General features: G+C 31.9%; 1 long non-coding RNA gene across 1 annotated transcript; it reads right to left on the minus strand.

The window, feature by feature from the left end:
• Positions 1-205: 205 nt before the first annotated feature.
• LOC136274334 (uncharacterized) lies at positions 206-3,017 on the minus strand. The gene is made up of 3 exons (XR_010712629.1): positions 2,784-3,017; positions 1,879-1,934; positions 206-356 (listed from the first exon to the last, which is right to left on the minus strand). It is a non-coding gene; the product is annotated as an uncharacterized lncRNA (long non-coding RNA).
• Positions 3,018-9,665: the final 6,648 nt, after the last annotated feature.

Raw genomic sequence — 9,665 nt, forward strand, 5'->3', positions numbered from 1 at the left:
AGTCAATGTTCAGATGTAGGAAAAACTTTCATGGTTTGTTGGAGTGCAATTTTGTTGTAATAAGTATAATTTTAATAAATTTAAAAAATGCTCATATATACATGATAATCATTTATGAGGAAATAAATTTGTAAGCAAGAGTTACCCTCGAAAGCAACGAAGATTGGTTCTCTGCGAACAATGATGATTCCACAGTAAATGCCATTTTCAATACTTACACATGTGTGATTGTAGTCCCTTTCGACATTCCCTTAATTGTTATGCTGTCCTTAAACTTCTTTCCTCCAAATATTTGAATGGCCGTTTTTGTGGGCATTTTGAATGTTCTGCTGTTCACAATAACGTAACTGTAGTTTCTGTAAAGTAATATTTTATTAGACATTATTTACAACAGTATCATATTCAAATTATCTTGACAATTAAGTACAGTACATCTACAAGAAAAAGTTAAAATTTATTCACATTTTATCAAAATCCTTTCGTTGTTTTAGATTTTCTTTATTTGCATTTTAAACCCCCCCCCCCCCCTTGCCCTTTTTGTTGCACCAGTTTTGTTTAGGGAGTCATTGTGAACCTTCAATCTGCACAATCTGTGCTTTCATACAAGTGTCAGCTTTTTTTCACTGAACTGTTTTCAAGAAGATTTTAAAAGATTTTTCTGTTTGTTTTCCGATGTATGACCCCCCTCCCCTCCCCCCCCCCCCCATTGTGGCCCTAACATACCCCAAGGATCATGCTTTGAACAAACTTGAATCTACATTACCTGAGGGTGATTTCAAACAAATAGTTTTTCTGGTCCTAAGTTAAATTTTTGAGAAGAAGACCTTTAAAGATTTTCTATCAATATATATTCCTGTGAAAAACTAATTGAACTGCATTTGTTAATATTTTTCACAGATTTTTTGTGTGCTACACTATCTAAAGTAGTTTACATTAGCAGTAAAACTTTCAAGGTATCTATGAAATTGCTGGAGAAAATTTGAGTCAAGGTCAGTGCACTACTGACTGTTTTGTTGATGTGTTTGGTTGTACATTGAAAATGACTTAAGAGCACTCTCATCAAAGGATTCTTTATGCCAAGTTTGGCCCAGTGATTTGTAAAAATGTAAAACCTGTATAGATGAACAGACAAACTCCAGACAAAAGGGGATCAGAAATGCTCACAGGGGTAAAAAATTAAGTACAAGCTATTATATAAATAGTGCCTGTTTGGGAGAGTAACTGTTGAAATTGAAACCCCGAGATAACCATTGTCAAACGACGTGAAGCGGAGGTTGAAAATAGTTTTCGAGGGGTGTCAATTTCAACAGTTACCCTCCCAAACAGGCACTATTTATTTTATTATACTGAATGTCTTAATTTTAAAAAAAAATTTAATGCTTTTATATAAGAATGAAGTGAATTCTACAGCAAACTGTATGCGCATAATATATGCGCATGTAACCATTGGTTGTGTTACCCGTTGCCAAGTGCATTGCAAATGCTGAGGGTAATAGAACGGATTACCAACTGCATCTAAACCAATCAGATTTCAGTATTTAACATGAAAGCTTAATAGTCAGAAATGATTTTAAAAGTATTTCTTATTTTATACTATTCAGCAGTGTCAGTATCTAACCGGCATGTATGGATACTGCAATATTAAAGGAAAAAAAAATATTTGAAAAAATAAAATAAAATCCGACCGACTGACCCTACTTTTTTTCAGCATGAAACCGGAAACAAACCATTTTTTTTCTTAGGCCTAAAAATAATATTTAGTATGTCCTGAATATATATATGTCTCTTTGAATGATTTGAAATTTTCAAAAGATTGATTTGATCAAATGTTTAAATTCAAAGTAATACTGCTCATTAAATTGAAGAAAAAGTACATACTCAGAAAAGTTAACTGCCTCAATTTCTCCCTCAAATGTCCCATCTTCATCTGTTTCCTGCAAAGAACATAAATATTTAATTATTTTTAAAATAGAATAAAAAGAGTTATATGGCTTAAATCACTCACCTAAGTAAACTGAGAAACAGTTTTGTAACATTAATTAATTCTTCATTTTTCATAACAAATTTTGACCTTAATGGAGTTTAAGACATGTGGTAGAAGGTGCTATGATAAATTAAAATTTGTTTAAAGATTTTCCTGTAAACTATTTAGAATTTTGCATCCCACCTGTGGTCAATGTTTGAATCTGGGAGGGATGATTAGCTACCACAAACTGATGCATTATGGTTCTTGTAGAGATGTTTAGTCAATTTATTCAGGTGTTAAAATTTGAACCCCTTCCAGCCATGGAGAGAAGTGTTAGAGGGGATACGAGAATAATTTGAACAGTTAAGATTTTTTTTCTATCAAATGATATCACAAGTTACAGCATTAAAGCATTTGTGAAGATTTTAAAACTTTCTAATATTAAACTTTAAACATGTCCTGGAGGCAGGGAATTGGTCTGCATGTTAAATTTAGAACAATCTAGAATCTATCTACATGCTAGTGCTGTTAACTGACATATTGTGGCAATGAAGTTCTTCAAAAGACTTTCAAACATTTTATCCTCCCTCTCTCTCCACACACACCTAGCTATATATGATAACTTTGACCCCCTCCTGGGCCGCAGTATTAGTCCATGGTCATGACTGTAATATGAATCTACTCTGTATTTAGAATATCAATAAATAGCAGCATTTATGCCCTCCCTTTATTATTATTTTTTTTGATTTCTGGTATTGAATTTTATTCTTTTCCTAAAGTAATTAAAACATTAGAATATCTGCAATCGAAGTTATACCTTCAACTCTGTAAGTACTGAAGAATTCAAGGAGATTTCTCCTCTCCATGAAGTGACATCCATGCCTGTGAGTGTTATTATCGAGTCTTGAGGAGGAACATCAAACAGAGCACAATTGCCCCACAGTTTGCATACAATTTTCGATGTTCCTTCCATAGATTCCAGTATTAGTTCTTTTCTTCTGCTGTTTGGCGACTCAATGAGATCCGAACTCTTTTAGTGAAAAAAAAGGAAACATGTAGCCATTATCAGAGAACAAAGGGTATTGTAGAATACGAAATTGAGAATATTGGTAAAACTGGAATGAACTCCGATTCTCTGTGATTTCATCCATTTTTCATATAATTTCATAGTACTGCTATTAATAATTCTATTCATCATATTGCAAATTTTATGTTTACATATGAAACATCATAGAGTATAAATGGACCTCAAAGTAAAAATAATGAGAAACAAAAAAGATTGTCAGAATGTATTTTCTTGAATAAAAAATTTAATTTAGAAGGGGTTAATGTTACTTTGAAATCTTTTAATATTTAAACTTTATTTTAATTTATCCAAATTAATAGCATTGAGTAGTATTGAATCTATTGAAGAAATGATCGGGAGATCAAGATCAATCCAGGGACCAACCTAGAGCAAAATTTTAGGGAGACTTCACTTCTCCCTAACAGAAAAATAGAGAGAAGTTTGAGAAATCAAGGAGACTTCCATTACTTGACAACAGCATAATGCTTATGACTCAACTTTTAATAATTTAATTAAATTAGATTAGAAGTCAATAAAAAATAAAACAACTTCTAAAAATTAAAAAAAAATTATCCAATTTATTAAATTTAATTTATTTGATGTATTCATACATTTTATAGATGAAATGTGTTGTAATTGTGTTAGCTAAATGACAAATAAAATCAGTCTCTGTATTTCTGTGTATTTTGGAGGTATTAGTCTAACCCTTTGACCCAATTACAACCGTTATGTAGATGATCTTATTTTTAAAGATAACTGTAAACAAACGGTTTTATGATTGTTTTAGCATTACTTTGGCAGAGTTATTAACTAATTACAAGTTACCAACTAATTGTAACATCAACACTAAAAGAAATAAACATCGGTTGCACAGTATGTGGTTGCATCACCCATATTTATAACCCCCTAAAGATAAGACAGCCTTGAGTAATAAATCACAACAGGGGTTAACTGAGGCTGTGAAAATGTCTTTAGAATTAGTTAATTATCATTTTATTGCCTTTGGGGTTAATTTACACGATTGTGAACTCATAATACAGGGCGACTTCAACTTCTCTTTCGGAGGAAATTCCGGCGAAGTTACCGATCAAAAAGCGACTATTTCGCCCAAGTCGCCCCCTAGGTTGGTCCTTGATCAATCGAGAGAGAAAAGCCCTATGAACCATAATTTGTTTCATCTTCATTGAAAGCAAACCAGAAACCTGTTTTTGTTTGTTTGATTGACATTAATATGAGTGAATAGATAGAGCTAGACAACAATTGAATTATTTCTGCTGAGGTTTGTTTTGTGAAGGTGGGGTGGGTTACTATAACCAAGTGCAACAAGTTAATTGTTTTGTATGAAAGCCGGAAGTTGCCAACTCATTATGAAAGTTCTTACCTTTCGTAAGATTCCTTTCACAGAAATGTGAGTTTTCACAGGGGTTTGGAGGGTTTCTTCCACTGTTTTTTCTGGTGGGTTTAAATAATTGTGTACTTTGCCACCATCATCAAGTTCAAAGGAGGCTATTTGAAATACCTGCATTGAAAATCAATACTTGCTTGTTAATTTTGCATTTCAAAGTAACTTTGAAAGTGTAGCTTTCCGAAAGATGACATCTAAATATTTTTTCTAAATATGTGCATGTAGTAAGTTTTTCGCCAAATTTGAAAAATAGAACTCATTAAATCTTTCCGGATAGTTGGTCCAATTGTATTTAATCAGACCTCATAAAATTTTTATCGGATTTATCAGATGGTCTGAGTAACCTTGGCAATTAACACTGCAGTCAGTTTTTATTTATTTTTAATAGAAGTATTGAAGATCATTTTTAAAGCATTAAATGTATTAACACCATGACTATTTTGGCCTGACTTAAGTCAGACCCTACATTAGGGGACATTTAATTTATAATTTTGGTGGAGGGTGTCCTGGTCGATAAAATTAAGAATTCAGTTTTCCTTACAAGTGTGTGGGAGAAGAAAAGAAGATACTTAAACATTACAGATGAGATATATATCATGCATTATCACAATATGGACATATTACTCCCCCTGCCCCTAAGGCTTGAACCTCTGGCTTAGGGGCTATGAATTTCACAATTTAGGTAGAGGAGTTTGTGGACATACCGATACATTCAGTTTTATTCCCACATTTATGGATGTAAAGAAGACAATTTTCTCAGATTCCCAAAATCCTATGCATTATATCCTAAAATATAATTTATGTTATTGTTTAACACCAATATTTAATTAGGAATCTTATGTTCTTAAGTTCAAACTTGACAATAATTAATGATTTCCTGAAATCTAAAGTGAAAGTGTACATTTTAAATCAACAACATAATTGTTATTTTGTTAAATTTAGACGTTGTACACATCCCTGCTAGAACTACAGAGATATATAGTTATTATACATGTCCCTGATTCTGGGTGGTTGGGGGGGGTGTGTGTGCGTGTGTGTTTAAATAGACTATTTGAAATCATGCTTAGCCATTCTTAACCCGTTCATTCTGCATAACAGAAAAAGTTTAGTCACAGCTATTTTTAGTAAAAGAGAACATTAGAGTGGTGTTATATAAATTGTAGCTGCAATAATGTAGCCCGAATTGCAGACGTTTAGGCCCCATGACGGTTAGGCCCCAGGTAAGATGTTTAGGCCCCAACATGTTTAGGCACCTGTTGTTTACTAGAACTGTCCTAATGGGACTTATACCCCCCGCAAGGCTAATTTCAAATAAGACAAATAATCAAATTGAATAATAAAGGTTTGGAACACATACAAAAAAAAAAATTCTATTATTGTAAAAAAAAAATTAGTTAACAAAGAAAAATTAAAATCAAAATTGTCAGAATTTCACGGTAAATACATATCTATAACAGTAATACATTTACAAATTTATGTATCTGATGATATTTTTTTTTTTAATTTTAATTGATTTAAAGATTAGAAATACCAACGAAATGACAATAACCCCTCCCTTTGCAGTAAATGGAAATACCAGTAGCCTAGCAATGCTCTTTTGTTGATAAAACTTTCAATATCTTTCTAATAACAGTCTTGACAGATGCAATTAGTTGTTTCAAATTTTCCTCACTTTCCCTTATGGCACAATGGAACTCCATATCAGAAAATTGATCCCATAGGACTATGATTTTCTTTAATGAGCTTGTTAAATTTAATAAACTCCCAAAACATTACCATAATTACCATACTATGTAAAAATATGTAAAAAAAAAAAAATAATTTAATATTACAAACAATTTTAAAACTGCCAAAACACGACAATCATATCTGTAATTTTGAATTTCATTTAAATTAATGCTCAATAGGGTCACTTCATCAATTTACTTGACTAATAAATTTAAACAACTTCTTAAAATAGTTTAACTTCTTTATTAATAATGATATTTATTTCCTTATAATAATAGAAACTTTTGGTTTACATGAAACAGTTTTTAAAAAGTCCCAAAACCATCACCCATTTTACAGATTATCAATTTCCCCTAAACACATGCTCCATCTGAACCATGGATCAGATAATGGGTCCCTTGGGACAAATGAATTCAGTCACACTTGTCTTTGATGTTCTCATTAGCTCCCAAGAATTTATCATTGACAAACAAAAACTTTGCAATGTCAGTTGATGGAATACTTATAAAAAATAATTTTTTTTATTAATTAAGACATAAAGACAAAAAAACCTCAATCTGGATGTTTTTATATAAATATATTTTAGAGTGTTTTAATACTATTAATTAATTAATAAAATCTGTAAGGATTACCTCCCTTACTTTTCAACATTAGTGTACAATATATAGAATAAGGAAAATGAAAATTGTCATAAAATCATTAAATCTTGTCTGATCTTTAAAAAAATGCAGGTGCACATCTTCAGATGGTGTTCAACATATGTACAAATTTTCAAACTGTTCCATGCAGTAATAAAAAATTCTATAGGGGGGACAAAGTTGCGTCTACAGACAGACAGACAGACGGACGGACGGACAAGGTGAAACCAATATATCCCCCTAAACTTCGTTTGCGGGGGTATAATAATAATAACAACTGATAGTTGAAAGAACATGGCTTTTAAGCACTTTGGAGCCAATAAATGCAATTTACTTTAATTTGTAGTAAACTAACAATCGTTACGCAAACATGGCGTTGTTTACTTCATATACAAGTTCTTGAAAAACTTTAAACACGAAAAACATTATGGTATAAACTTGCATGCACACGCTATCAATGATAGTATCATCCAGCATGGTTATGTGTCCGTGCTTTAAATCAGTTAATACCATGATCAAATCATACTATCATCACAAAGAAACGAACAAATGTTATATAAGGGGAAGTATTTCATTATTGATATTTCAAGAGAAGAAAACAAATTATTGCATTTTTTTCTATTATCGGAATTATACAACACTTGAATGTCATAAAATTGTTCAGTAAGCTTATTTATGGCAACTGATTTATACATAATATTTTTAAGAACCCTTATATATCCCAAAAGAATTAACCTACTTATTACCCAAATACAAGTGAAATATTATTTTTGTGATCATATTTCTATCTCCCAAAATAATGTAATTTTTCTGCCAATGAAGCTTAACTTGTATTTGGCCTGTCTTCTTTTGGAGACCAGTCTCTTCATTGTTTACTTCCAAAGTGAGGTGTGAAACCCTCATTGTATTACTAGAAGATCTCTTCATTATATTCTCCTAATTAGCACCTATCTAGAGAGGGAGCAGGATACGGTGGGGGTGTTGTTTTAACAATTTAATTCATGTCATACACAAGGTAAATGAAAGTCTTTACCGTTTCTTTGATTTCTTAATAGAAAATCAAATACAGAAAATAATAGGATGGAACAAAATAATATGATATTTAAAAATTAATAAATTATGCATAAGATGCACATTATACTTCTTTATAATTTTTAAAATAAATGAAGTTTAAATAATTAAATGTACATTATAATTAACTTATACAAATGTATGCTGGTGCCTAAACCATTATTCATTTAAAAAATAAAATTATAATTAACTTAGAAAAATGTAGACTGGTGCCTAAACATCTTGGGGCCTAAGCGTCTTATCAATGAAATGCCTAAACATCTTGGGGCCTAAAAGTCCTGCTACCGAGTGATTCACTCCCGCAACAATTTCGTCTGAAATCGTCTATAAATGACAATAACATCTGTATTTCTTACCTGAACTTAAACATTGTTGATGTCTATGGCATAAATAAATCCAAAAATATCAGGTATAGTCCATATATCGGTTATTTTTCGTGTATGTCAACAACGCAAGTTGAATATTTGTCCGCCATGTTTACTGACCTTGACCGGGTTTTATTTTGGGACAGCCAATGAGAATTTAGGAGCGGATCTTAAGCTGAACATAGGAATTCCCCTATTTTAAACATAATTAACGCGGTAAATATGAATTTTCTATTATTTACTATTTCCTGAAATGATGAGTAATAGAACGAGGTACCGTAGGATCTATTATTTACACGGATATTCACGTTATCAAGCCAATCAAAACTCCCAAGCGTAAATCCCTTAAAATCACGTGAGAACTGTCATGGCTGTTGAAAAAGACGACTGGTACACATGCAGATGTGTTTTATCTGGTTTTGATATATATACAGTTAGTTTTTTGAACCTGAATTTAAAAAAATCATTTTATCTGAAGAAAATCAAATATAAAATCGATCTTTACAGACCGAAGTGAGCCGCATTAAAAAATTACCGAGATCCTATAGAATTGTACGAGCCCTCTCCATGCTCCAGTAGGCCATCAGATATAAATCGTAGACTCCGAGAGTTCTACATTATAGCAGCTATATATATTGAAAAGATCAGGTAGATGATCACAATTGTTAAGACAGTAAAAGTAAAAGTTTACTAAAAATATAGTTGCCTGTCACTTAAATAACGCAGAAAGACGACTTTCGTCACTGACAATTAAAACACGAGTTCAATATGGTGTCTGCTGAAGTTGCCAACATTCTTCTCTTTAAACAGGTTGGGAGAATTTTGATAAAATATATGTTGCAGATTGCCAGTTAGTGCTAACGTATACAAACTATAGGCCTACATGTATTCATATGTTAAATTTAACACTCATAAACTTACCCTCGAATTTTCAGATATCCTGATACTTTCTGCTCCTACGTTTGATGCGTGGACCATAAGGAAAGCACCCTTTTCAAACGTTTCTCTTAGTTTAGGAGGGAAAAAAATGCTTTTTATGGCGTCGTTGGTTTTATCATACACTACTGTGGACATGTTATCGTTTCGTGTGTGCGGTTCAGCCATCACGTAAATTCTTAATTTCAGCATGTTCAAGTTGCCAATTCCTATACTTCCACCTGTCTGGTTTGCCATCTTCTTCGTCTTTAACGGCACGTGCAGAATTTCGCGGGTTTTAGCTCCGAAGCAGCCCGAGTTTATAAACATCGGCTAAAATCGTTAAACTTTTAAAATGTACATTTTTGCATACTGATATGAAAATAATGTTTTATAATATCTTTTAACATTTTTACAATATAATGAAATATACTATTTTGTTTATAAGTATATTTTGGTAAATAAGTATATTTCGAGCTATCGAAGTAGGAGTTATCTTTTCCTTTATATG

The sequence above is a fragment of the Magallana gigas genome, chromosome 1 (assembly GCF_963853765.1).
Source record: "Magallana gigas chromosome 1, xbMagGiga1.1, whole genome shotgun sequence".
In the NCBI taxonomy this organism is placed as follows: domain Eukaryota; kingdom Metazoa; phylum Mollusca; class Bivalvia; order Ostreida; family Ostreidae; genus Magallana; species Magallana gigas.